Raw genomic sequence first — 13187 nt, 5'->3', positions numbered from 1 at the left:
AGATTTAAGAAATATATATGATACATATGTTGCACACCTTATGATGTTTTTGAATTTTAAGAATAGCCATGAAAAGAACACACGCAAAAATATTCATGAAAAACATGATATATTATTGGATTTTGAGACTGACTTATGAATCGAGACAATAGGCCAAAGGATACTACAACCTCAAGAGTATGGTGTTCAAATTTGGAAAGTTGCCATGGAGTTGAAATTTTCTTTTTATAATGTTCAACATAATAGTTTTTAGAAAAAGAAAAATGTATTAATAAAAGTAACCACTCAAACAAAGGAAAAAATATTGAATATTAGTTTATACATGCATGCTTATTTAATAAGTGTCCCAAATATATTACACTTTCTCTTAAGCATTTGAAAAATAAAAATGTTACTATGTAATGACCATTGTATAAAATATCTTAGTTTTAGTCAATGATATTTTTATTTGTGATTCTTGATGGCGAGTATATAGATAGCATGTAGCTGACTCATATCTCGATAGATTTCAAATCTGTGGTGCATGTAATCAAAGACTCATATTGTTCCATTACTTGATAAGCTCTCACAACTTCTTGCATTTATTTGTCGAATCGCTACTTTGGAATATAATCTCATTTTTTAACTTTGGCATTTTTTTTAAGGAGGTAGAAAATATGTTAGAGATGAGATGAGGTCCATTAGACGTGGCCTCCCTATAAATATAAGGTTTAGTGCTTTTATTATTCGTGATGGACAAAGATTAGTACCTTTTGAAATTGAAGCCCAACAAATAGATGAATAAAGGCATTGCTTTGCATGAGCGTATGAGTTCTCTCTTTGATAATACAGAAGTAATCATCATTGAGACCTTTTGCTTATGCGAAGCAACACAAAAATATCAAGGACAATACAGCAATCCAAATTAACATGGAAAACTTGGATAAGATGACATACTTGATATAGAATACCACAAGTGAAAAAGCATATGTGAGTATGAAGCCCAAAAATGAATATGGAGAGAAATAACAAAACACAATGAAGATCATGACTCTAGAGCCTTCTACCCAATTGCAAAATTCTTGTAATGCTAAACACCCATTAAGTAGGTCCTTTGCACACACAATAATAAAAGCTGTCATTGTTCCATCGATTAAGCAGCAAGCAGACTAGAATTTGCGCATGATAATTGAAATGGCAATCAACACAACATCCATGCCATGTAATTGATGCAAAATGATTCAATAATAAAGCATATAAAGTTATTTTGATTTGCTGCTCCACACCTCATAAAGAGAGAAAGCAAATAGAAGGCGAGAGAGAGAGAGAGAGAGAGAGAGAGAGAGAGAGAGAGACCTCAATAGCGACATAGTCAAAGCATAGGGATATTGCTTTGGAAATAGCAGTTTACCAGTTGTTGTTAGATGAAATGCCACTGCATGCACCGTTTCGTAGAGTGAATAAACAATGATGATAATGGACATAGCAAGGATGTACCAGTGACAGGGCAATATATAGTCTTACTTTAGCAACTTCACATGGGGAACTACACAAAGTAAAATAAAAAATGAGTTCCAAAAGACATGAAGTCTGTAGAAGCCTTGCTTGTGTGAAGACCATGCAATAAAGTGAATGGAGACTTTATTGTCAACGATGCGATAAAGTCAGTGAAGATGATGTAAACGAAGTGATGAAATGGGCCAGGCGTGTGGCCTAGTGGTCGAACATGTGCATGGGTGAGGGGTAGGTGGGGGTGTGTGTGTGTGTGTGTGTTCGATCATCACAGGTGAGGGGGGGGGGGAGGAGCGACAAAATGTACACAAATGGACTGAGGTAGAAGGACATCCATGGAGTGAAGAGAAGAATCTATGTATGGGAGGCGACACGTGGTGGGTACCACATGTATGAAGGAGGCTGTAGCACTGGACAGGGATGTGGAGGCCATGTGGGGGGATGCACGTAGGAAAGTGGTTTTCGGGGGGGGGGAAGCGGTGGTATTGGAAACTTCGTTCATCTGCATATCTTCTTTGTTCCTATTGTCTTCTTCATCATCTTCTTCTTGTTTGTTTGTTTTTTTTTTGTGCAAAATTCATCGTCTTCTCCATCGCTCCCATTTGCATTCCCCTCCATCACTCACATGTGCATGGCAATGGTCTCCCTTGACTTTATTGCACCGTTTACAACTAATTTTGCCACATGGTGCTAGTATCTTTCAATAAATAACTTTTTTATGTGTGTGTTCAAAGAAAACTAACCTTTGTTTTGCAAGTTTCTATGTCTTACTAAGAAATGCATGAGTTTTCATCTTTTTTGTGTGTGCTTATTTGACTTTACCTTTCTTTGTTTGTGTACTTATCTGAATTTATCTTTTTTACCCTAACCTTTGCTTTTCATAATCTTTTTTACCTATTCTCAATGACCAAAACAATAAAAATGCTCTAAGAGCATTCCTTCCAAGAAGGAAAGCGAGTTTTGATAGAAACTCACATGATTTCTTATCAGTTTTGACTGAGATACTTAATGCTCACACATTTTATTACAGGTGTCCCACATTGCCATAGTTACATTCTCTTTTATATGGTCTAATAAGTTAGGAAAACCAAAGGAAAGTTTGCCATTGAAGCTAGTGATCTAGAGAGACCCCTTGGAAGATTTTCATAAGTGGAACTATTGCCAAGTCAACATACTAGGATCATTCTGAAAGCACTAGAAAAAAGAGACCAAAGGAAAAGCTTGCCATGAAGCTACTGATCTAGAGAGACCTCTTGGAAGAGCTTCATGATTGGAGCTATTGCCAAGTCAACATACTAGGACCATTGTGAAAGCACTAGGAAAAAGGCACCTTGGTTAAGCATCACTTAAGCCTTGCGGGCCTTAGCAGCAGTTAAGAAACCATAAAGTTCTGGGAAAAGCACTCTTTCAAAAAAAAAGCCTTGCAAGCCCTCTTACAATTGAAAGTTTTGACTAGGAAACTTGCATGAGTTGGGATAGAGTATATCTCTAATAGGGACAATGGGATTCCAAGCTTGCGCTAATTTTATGCGTAAGCTTCCTCATATCTTTCCACGGCTTCTCTCCATTCATTTTGATTCTTGTCCCTAAGCTATTTGTATCCTTCCACTCATATTCCCCATTAATCACACTTTCTCCATGGGAGAGATCACAAGGCCCCCAATGAATGACTCCCGAAGAACCAATTACTTTATCTTGCACTACCCTTTTATAGGTAATACAATCGATCCACATCAACAAAGACTCTCTACAACTAATTTGCACTATGAAAAGTAGACACCAATCATTCTTTAATAGACTCATACCTTTCTACTAGACACTCAAAAGGAACAAAGGGACACTACCTCGCTATTGTAAGCTTATAGCTACGGATCTTAGATTGTGACACTTCAAAAGAGGGGGGTTTCCATTTTCCGAGCAAAAACCCCTGAGCGGCGAGCGGCATGTCAGAGAATGTGGCCAAAAACACTGTTCTTGGACCTAAATGTAGTACATCATGTCACCAATATTATTCCAAGGAATATATATATTTAGTATTTAATTATTCAATGTGAGGGAATCTCTCATCACAATATGTTTAAAACACATGTACCAAACCTCGCAATATTACAAGATAACAAAAATATCAAAGAACCAGCAGTTAAAAATGTCAAGGAATCTTTCATTGTTATATGTTTAAAACATATTTACCAAACTGAGCTATATTATAAAATGACAAAACTATAAAAAACTACACCATGTAGACACTAATTCAATTGCACCATTTATGTAGTGACAATTTGAGATGCACCATATAGCCGCAAAATGGCAGTGCAAAACTGCAGTGAAAGACCCATGCAGACATGTCATGACCACCACAAACAGTACACAAAACCACAATGTAGTGAGCAATGCCTCAGCACAAAATGTTTTCTATCTATAGAATACTACAGCAGCAAGTACTTATGTCCACATCATGGTATTCTTGAAAGTGCATTGTAAAGCTCTTATTTTGTCATTGATGCTTGGTGGACCTCTTTGTGATTTTTTGCATCTAGACCCAAGTACTGCAATAGTATGTAGTAAATGTGCTTGCAAGGAATGCAACAATCCAATCTTCCAGACCTAAATAGGAAGTCTTTGCAAGTGCAAGATGGAAAAACAGATATGGTCAATGTATATTGAAGCCCCCTCATGCAAGACCCAGTTGTACCAACAATAAACTCCACATACTCCTTATGCTCCACCTCATTCACATTAAGCACCTCACATTCCATAGTCCCTGCTGAATCCATCCTTGCCTGCATATCTTTAGTTATTTTTTTTCTAAAGACAACTCTTTGGCGCTCTCAAAATTTAGGTCTCGCTTGATTCTCCAAATGTTTTTTATGGCCCTGCCTAGATTTCCTTGACCCTTTTTGAGTTGGTTTTCCAGAACAAATCCTCCTTCTATAAGAATATGCAACTCTTCCAACCTGATATTAGTTCCTTCAGCAACCTTCCACTTTGTTGGCGCTGGTTCTTGCAATGCCTCAATTGTTGTTGTGGATTCTAAGAGTGGTCCATGCTATCCCAATAGAACCAGATCATTTGTGACTTTACACATATCGGTGCTCTAATCCTCCCAAAAAATGAAGGTGCAGGGACTCCCAAAGCTCCTCTTCTACCCTTTCAGTCAATTAACTTGTTACACTTCCCCGCCCCTTCGATGCAGATACCCTTGGCAGTAGACTTGACTTCCTACCTACATACATCGAATCACCCACTGCCACACCCTGTTCACAACCATCAAGATTGTTATTGTCAATTACAACTGAACCTGAATTTCGTCTTGTTGGCACTGGTGTGCTAACTGTTTGATACTCAGGTCTGTGGGATTCATCTTTATGGATTGCAGAGGACATGGAATTTGGTCTTTTCTTCCACACTATTCTAATATCTCCAAGGTCAATCCCACCTCCGTGTGCCACTCCAAATTCAACAGCCATATCATTTGTAAGGTTAATGAAATTTCTATTCGAATAGGATTGTTTACTCCACATAGATTCTCTTCTTCTCAGTTTTTGCATTGTCGGACCTTCACCTATATGTTTGCCTCTCATGTAGGATCCTTGTTTACTACTTTGCAAGATTGCTACAGTCATGTCAGTGATGCATGCATCATACAACGACACATACTTGACGCCAATGTTTGTGCTCAACAAACTACCATGGATTGATTCAGACAGGTTAGTCATAGGAACAAGGTAACGTTCTTCAGCCTCCATCTCCTACACAAGAATAAGAAATCAACTTTGGTAAGGAGGAAGCAGTGATGCAAAATTTTAATGGATTAACAATGTTTAAATTTTCAAGTCACTCACTTTCAAAATGTATTCTCCCCAGTGGTAAACTCTTGAGTGCCACCACATAAGCCATGTCTGAATAAAGTGCCTTTGATTGCATGATCATTTTCAAGCCATTCACACAATGATTTGAATGCATGCATGGCAGCCTCCTTGCTTGGAGAATTCTTCCATTGTCTACATCTCATGCATCTTTTGTAGCATGCTTATGAAGATTATCCTCCCAATGCCACAAACAAGTGTGCTCCTTTCCCAACATCACGTTCTCTGGGCCCCCATTACAGACAATCCTAACAGCCCTCCAATTTGCTTGAGCTTCATCCCCCATGAAACCATGAAACTTTGCTTTATGAAACCCCTCTTTCTCCATGACTTGGTTCAACAATTCCCAAAACATCACCTGACTCTCTATGTCCTTACCTTTGAAATCCCCAATGGCTATTGTTTGGAGTTCTTGAAGATGAGGGTTGTAAACATGGCAAGCCATGGTTGACCAACCTCGAATCCTCTTCACGTAATCAAAGCAAACCCAACACTGCCCAAGGTCTCCATTCGGTCGCATCTTGTTGACTAGGTCCACACCAGAACCAGGATTCTTTGTAGACATCTTGAAAATGTGGCATCTATTGAAGGATGAAAAAGATAACTATCTAGGGAAAACAATACTTTGGATGTATTTATATCTACTCCTTGACTTCAATTCCAAAATACTGTCAAGGCTTTGTTCACCTCCACCCTTTTGTTCCTCCACATCCTTCTTCCATCTAGACACCCTACACACAAACACAAAAGAGAACTCATTAAACTCAAAGGTAGGAATTGTGCATTCAAGAAGAAGAGTAATGAAAAAGTACTGAACACCTCACCTCTTATTGTCAAGCAAAAGCTCCATCTTTTTTAGCAACGAATCCAGTTCAATGTCAGTCAAGGGATTGGATTGTTCATTGTTTGGAATGATAGCTTCCAACACCATCCCTTTAGCCACCATCTTTTGCAAAGCCTTAGGCCTAGAAGGATGCTTATTTTCCACCATTTTAGAAACCTTTCCTTTCAACTTCTCCAACTCACTCCTAGATGATCCCTTTGCCACCAAATACATATGACTACCATATTCTGCTGGTGGTATAGGGGGAGAGGCATCGCTATTTTTAAATTCCTATCTCATTGCTTCAAATGCCATGCCTATCTCAAGTGCCAAGCTTATCTCATTGCTTCCCTACCATATTCCATTGCCAGAATAGGGGGAGAGGCATTGCTAGTTTCAAGTGCTTGGGTGAAGAGTGTGACCATCTCATTGCTTCAAATGCTTGGGTGAAGAGTGTGACTATCTCATTGCAATGAGATAGGCATGGCATTTGAAGCAATGAGATAAGCACACTCTTCACGCAAGTAATGAGATGTGCAATGAGAGAGGTAATGAGATGGGCATTTGGATCATTTGAAGTAATGAGATAGGCACACTCTTCACCCAAGCATTTGAAACTAGCAAATGCCTCTCCCCCTATTCCGCTAGCAGAATATGGTAGGGAGCAATGAGATAGGCATGGCAATGAGATAGGCATGGAGTTTGAGAAAGGCATGACAATGAGATAGGCATGGCATTTGAGCTCATGCATATCCAAGCTTATCTATGATTTAGCTCATGGCTCATGGCTAAACAGCCACAACAACAATACACGGGCAGCCATAAGGTGATGGTAGAAAGCAATATGAAACATTTGAGAGCATAAAGAGTAACCATTAGCTAAAGTATATAGGGCAGCCATTAGGTGATGCTAGAAGGAAATATGCAGCAGCAGAGAGCATATAGACCAGCCATGACATAAAGTAGCCCTTTCAGTGAACCTTAGAATAATAAGAAACATGAAACATGGGCAACCTCTTAGCATCCTGAGTAGAATATTCCTTGGTAATTAGGTCAAAATACATTGTAGCTAGAGTAGGATTGTGGGTAGGTGATGCTAGAAAAAAATATGTAGGATTTGAGAGGACATAGAGCAGCCACGAGCAGCCATTCTTGCTTTTCATGAGAGCACATAGAGTGTGCACTGAGATCAGGATTTGAAAGCACATAGAGCAGCCATTCTTGATTTCATGAAGGCCTTCTTGCCATATTCTTCTGGTGGAATAGGGAAAGGGGCTGCATTCAAAAGATTGGAGAGGCTACATTCCACTGTCATTCTTGGTGTATCAGCCACATGGATATGTGCAAGTATATTCTTTTGTAGACATCTGCAAGTAGATGTAGACTATTGTAACTTCCCATTGCTTCAAATGCTCCAACAGTATACTCTTTACGTTCATAATTCTCTAGTTGCTATGTCAATACTTGTTCCTAACTTTACTTCAATCACTATTTGCAGGTTGTCATTTGGGTATCAGCCCAAGGTCCAAGATCACCAGATATTTCTCTTTTGGTCAATTGCATTCTTTGATTCATTGTTCATTCAATGGCTTACTTTTCCTTAAAGTACAATAAAAAATGAATGATGGCTGAGATCTAATATCTAATTTTCTTTTGTGTATGCTAGAATTCATGACTAGGTTAGGAAAGAGAAAATATCCAATAGGTGGACATGCTGGTGGTAAGAAGAAGAAGATTACTAAAAAGAAAGAGCAAGCACCAACAACACCATCCCCCACATCTGTTTACACACAAACCAAATCTCCAAATGCAAAGGAGGTTGAAGAGATGTCAATGGAGAAAGAGTTTGCTAGCAAGAAGGATAGTGGAAAGGCTAAGGGCGATGCAGAAGGTGATAAATTTGTCCCTAAATAAATGGATAGTAATGTTGGAAGTGATTTTCTTGAGTCCATAATTGTCAATAGAGGAATGGTACCTCCTCGTATCCCTTTGTGTAGATTACTTATCAACCCTAGGGTGAGACAACTTAGGAATGACCTCTCCATTCTCAAGAGAGCATTTGAGATGGAGGGATACATCCCCACAAAGGGGTCCTTTATTATTTCAGTTGGGATGTCTCATGAGACAACCAAAGAGGTGGATGATGAGATAAGAGCTTCATGGGATAAGCATTGGCATGCTGTGAATGATGAGTTTGAGCATGAGCTTCAACAGACTCTTGCATGGCAATTCTTGTCTTGCAAGATGTTATATGTGTGGGAGGGAAACCATCAAACTGCCTCATAGATGGAGAGCATTAGGGAGGTCTTTGTTAATAACAAGGCAAGGCATATCAGGATTCATGCACATATTATAGCTCTAGAGCCTGACAATGGGTTGAGGTTGATTGCCCTTTGCAAAGGTTTAACTTGTGAGTCATGAAGTGTTTAACACAAACAAATTTACCTGCAAGCCACCTTTATTTTTAATCTTACTGCATAGTGCTCCACAGTGGGTAGAGTAGATGGAGAACAAAAAACCAAAGTCCACCCATGGTCATCCATCATAGCTGCAGCAATGGCCAAGGAAGAGGAGATATGATCTTCTGTCATAACATTCCAAGGTGGAACCTCTCCTTCACGACCTGCAGCATACCCTGTGGGAAGATCCACAATGCAAAAGTCCACACTCCATGTGCATTGTTTAGAGTTTAGTTTCTTCCCTTGCTAGTGTAGAAGTGCAAAGAAATCATGCAATTCTTGATATCCATCTGCAAGCTATGATTGTATTATCTCTTTTCCTAATTTGATATAGTCAAACTCCCATACCTTTACCCAACTCCTAGGTATGAGGGGATGTTTCTTGCGTGGCAAAAAAGACAGTGGAACCCAAATAAATTCAATGGAGAAAGGCTTTCTTACTATCCTAGAGTCATTAACTTCTAGAGTATCTGCAAATGTAATGCATATCAAATAACAATACTAGACTAAAAGAAATTGGAAAACTTCAAGAAAGATGATTCATCTTACCATCTCCAACTAAGTCGGTATTCTTCCTTCTCCCTGTTTTTGCAGGATCAGGATTCCATATATTTTCCTTTTGTTTCTCCACCAATATCTTTTGTTGCTCCTCTAGATTTTTACGCCGCTCCTCGGTCATGTCTCCAGAGGATTTCGAATTAGATTTACATTGACATTTTGAATGCCTTATCGAGAAACCCATGGAGCAAGTCAATCACAAAATACTAGTTAAGAACAAGAGGCACAAAAAGAACCAACATGAAAAGTATATCTCTCTAGCATTAATACTTCCTCCTCCACACAATTTCCACTACTCATGTCTATCCACCATGGACAATGCTTTATCTCCCACTCTGAAAGCCTTATAGTTCCTTTTGCAGTCATGCCCTCACGAAAGACTTTATGTGTGTAGATGCAATATGTAGGAGGCTTGAGCAATGTCCATGCCTTGCAAATAGATAGAATGGTATGTATCTTTTTTGTTTCTAGCAAATGAAGAATAAACCTATTCAAAACCCAGACAATTGAAAGCATAAGAACACCATGAAATAGAATTAGGCAATGAAAGATGAATGCTTACCTGAAAACAACTCTTCTGCTTGTATTCACAAGGTCAACCTATTTTGTAGGCATAGTAGCCACAGACATGAAGGATGCAAGGGGCTCATACAAATCACTCCGATGTCTTGCCACAATATCCTCAAAATATTCGGATAGTGTAGGATGCTCTGGCAACTCCAAAACCAACAAAGGAAGCCTGAACCTGTGACAACAACCTATGACACCCTTCAAGAACCTAGTGCATAAATGTTCATGGATGGAATCACATACATGAGTGGCTAACTTAGTTGAACAGTCTACTTTGGGTGTGAGGAGAATAGAGAAAAACAATAATGAATTTAAACATACGAATGTTCTGAAAGATAATGTGTCATTCTAGTGGGGTTGCAAATGACCTTGACATGTTTTAACATTTTCTTTAATACTATACATGGAAAGTTTAAACCACTAGAATTGAATAAATATAGTTGGTATTTAACACATGCCATTGTAATTGTGTTCTGATATGATTCCTTGAATGAATATACATAGGAACATGTTGCAAAAAGGCTTGCTCGGACTTCTCCACTTGGAAACCTAGTTATCCCTCAAAAGAGGAAGGATCCATGGCAAACCAATAAGGATTTGGCAAAGAATTTATTTATTCAAAAGCTAATGACAATAGAGACATAAGAAGAGACTTCAATTAGAACCCCTTGCCCACAAAGTTGAATTATGATAGGACGGGTAATGCCATAGCAAGACGAGTACAAGCATTGCTCAATGAAAGAAAGAGAGCAACCTGGGGACAGAAAGAACGCAAATGTTTGGAGTCCTTGAACCTTGTGTCTCAAGGTCTATCAAATTTTTAAATGGAGCAAGAAGCCCATGGGATGTGATTCTATACAAACCCTAGCAGGGATTGTGACTGAAGGAAACCATTGCAAGGGACTGTGATTGGCAAGGGAATTCATCCCTTGTTCTATGTTGAAGATGTAGAGCCTCTGAGTACAATTTATGAAAACTAGAACTAGCTATGAGAGACAAGGCTAAGGCATACTTAGTATTATAGAAGAAGATATCATGTTATTGGAAAGGAGCTCGTAGATAAACATAGCATTGACAGAGGCTAAAGAGCATCTTGAGGCAAACTTGAGTATCTTGGAGTTTGACATTTCTATCTTGTGCAAGAGGCAATCCATGTTAGGACCAATACATGAGGGTAAGAAAGTAAGTACGTCACTACACAACATCCTCCAAACATCCCATTATGTCACTATATAGCATCCTCTAAGCATGTCATTATGTCTAGTAGTGGTAGATGTGAACTTACTCCTTTAAGGACTTTGTTAAGTTTGCTAGATAAATATTGTTGAATAGTGTAGTCAATTACACACTACCCTATGGTAATTGATATGAATTGTACTCTTAATCAAGTATCTACCTAATAGGATGGAGTATAATTTTAGAGAGTGGAGGTGTTCAAGGACTTGCACCTAGCTTTAGGAACGGGCAATGGCACCATGATGATGTGGTGCCAAATTGACTTTACATGCCTTGAGGACCTAGTTGATGTTTCTACTCAATAGGGTGCAAGTGGTGGTTCAAGCCTTCTTTCCTTAGAGATTTGAAGAGGAGGACAAATATTGATATGATATATAATTGTAAACTTACATATGTATAATCCTCACATTGTCAAATAAGATAATCATGTTACAATTTTATGGTTTCTTAGAGTTTGCAATTTTGGAAAAATGTTTTCAATTAATGCATGTTAAAACTCTAAACCATCAAAGCAAATTGCATCACCAATAGTGCATGTTTCACTCACGTGTCCATTACAACAAATACTCAAGCCTTCTTCCAAGTCTAAACCATCAAAGTAAATTGCATCACCAATAGTGCATGTTTCACTCACGTGTCCATTACAACAAATACTCAAGCCTTCTTCCAAGATTTTGCAATTTTGGAAAAATATTTTCAATTAATGCATGTTAAAACTCTAAACCATCAAAGCAAATTGCATCACCAATAGTGCATGTTTCACTCACGTGTCCATTACAACACATACTCAAGCCTTCTTCCAAGTCCACAACTCTCCCACTATGTGTGACCTTTGGTTTTTGTGAGCTAGCTCTAAGTCATGGCTAAGTCTACTTCAAAACACCAATTCACTCAATAAGAAAACTACTCGATCATTTACAAATCCCTTTAGTTTGCATTGGAATGAAGAGTAATAAAACTCCATGTATGAACTATTGTGTGAGCCCTTTAATGTAGAAAATATTACATCATGTCACTTTGACAAGACACTACTTGATCATTTATACTTCCAGTTAGTTTGCATGGATATCCACAATGGGAAAGCTTATAGTCCTTTTTGGTGATATTATGAGTTCATATCACGTACATATACATTATGTCAATAAAGAACTGGAGAGATGATTGATAGATATAATCTAATAATTTGCCTTGACAAGATTTAAGGCCTTCCTTCCAGCATTCTCTAAAGTCCAACTATCTTTTGCACAAGACAATAGAAGAAAAGTGCGACAAAGTTTGGGTTAGTAAATAAATATTTGCATTAAAAAGATCATGATAATACTAACAATATTAAAAAATCGATGTTTTAAAAAAAAGATGGATATGAACTAGAGATAGCATATTTTGCAACTATCCCTTCCTATGACTTTGCAATCAACCACACCATTATTTGGCTTTTGCATTCTCATATACATTTACACCTAGACAATGAAATAGAACAATTGTAATAATTATGAACCTTTGAGGCTTTGAAACATGGGGAATACTAAAAAGTACAAGAGAAAGGGATTACTTTTTGAAAACTAATGATATTTCATCAAGACCTAAGCACTTTTGTGTTAATGCAAGGCAATGCAAACATGCATTCTTCATCTTTCATCCTTGCATAGTCCCTCACATTATTTTTCAAAAGCAAACGTTTAGAGCCACATCTAATATCTTCATCTTTCCCTTCCAAAGGATGTTTCAATCATGCTTTTAAGACTTTTCCCATACTAAGAAAAATGTCCTTTGTAGATCTCAAATCATCCTTGTTTTGCATGCAAGTTGAAAAATCCCCTTGATGCATTATTGTCAAGATTTCAATTATAACTACCCATTCTATCCCATTGAAAGGAAATTACATTCTTGAAATGGTAGCATGTTATATAAAAAGAGGAAAGCTATATTCCAAGTAACATCTTCAATCATGCACACCAATCTATGAGCGCAAACTATTGAGAACATTTTTTAGTACTTATTCATAGTTTCCTAGCATAGTGCACATGGGTGTGCTAATCATATCCATTTCCATAGCCTTCACATAATAAGACATAAAAATTATATATTGTTTCACACACACACACACACACACACACAAATAAAAGATTGAGAAGATTTCAACCATTAGATCAACATCAAAATGTTTAGAGTTTGCATTTAGCG

The sequence above is a fragment of the Dipteris shenzhenensis genome, chromosome 16, assembly GCF_047967505.1.
Source record: "Dipteris shenzhenensis isolate YYH24624 ecotype China chromosome 16, Dip_SZ_1.0, whole genome shotgun sequence".
NCBI classification, from domain to species: domain Eukaryota; kingdom Viridiplantae; phylum Streptophyta; class Polypodiopsida; order Gleicheniales; family Dipteridaceae; genus Dipteris; species Dipteris shenzhenensis.
Note: the sequence above shows the minus strand (reverse complement) of the source record.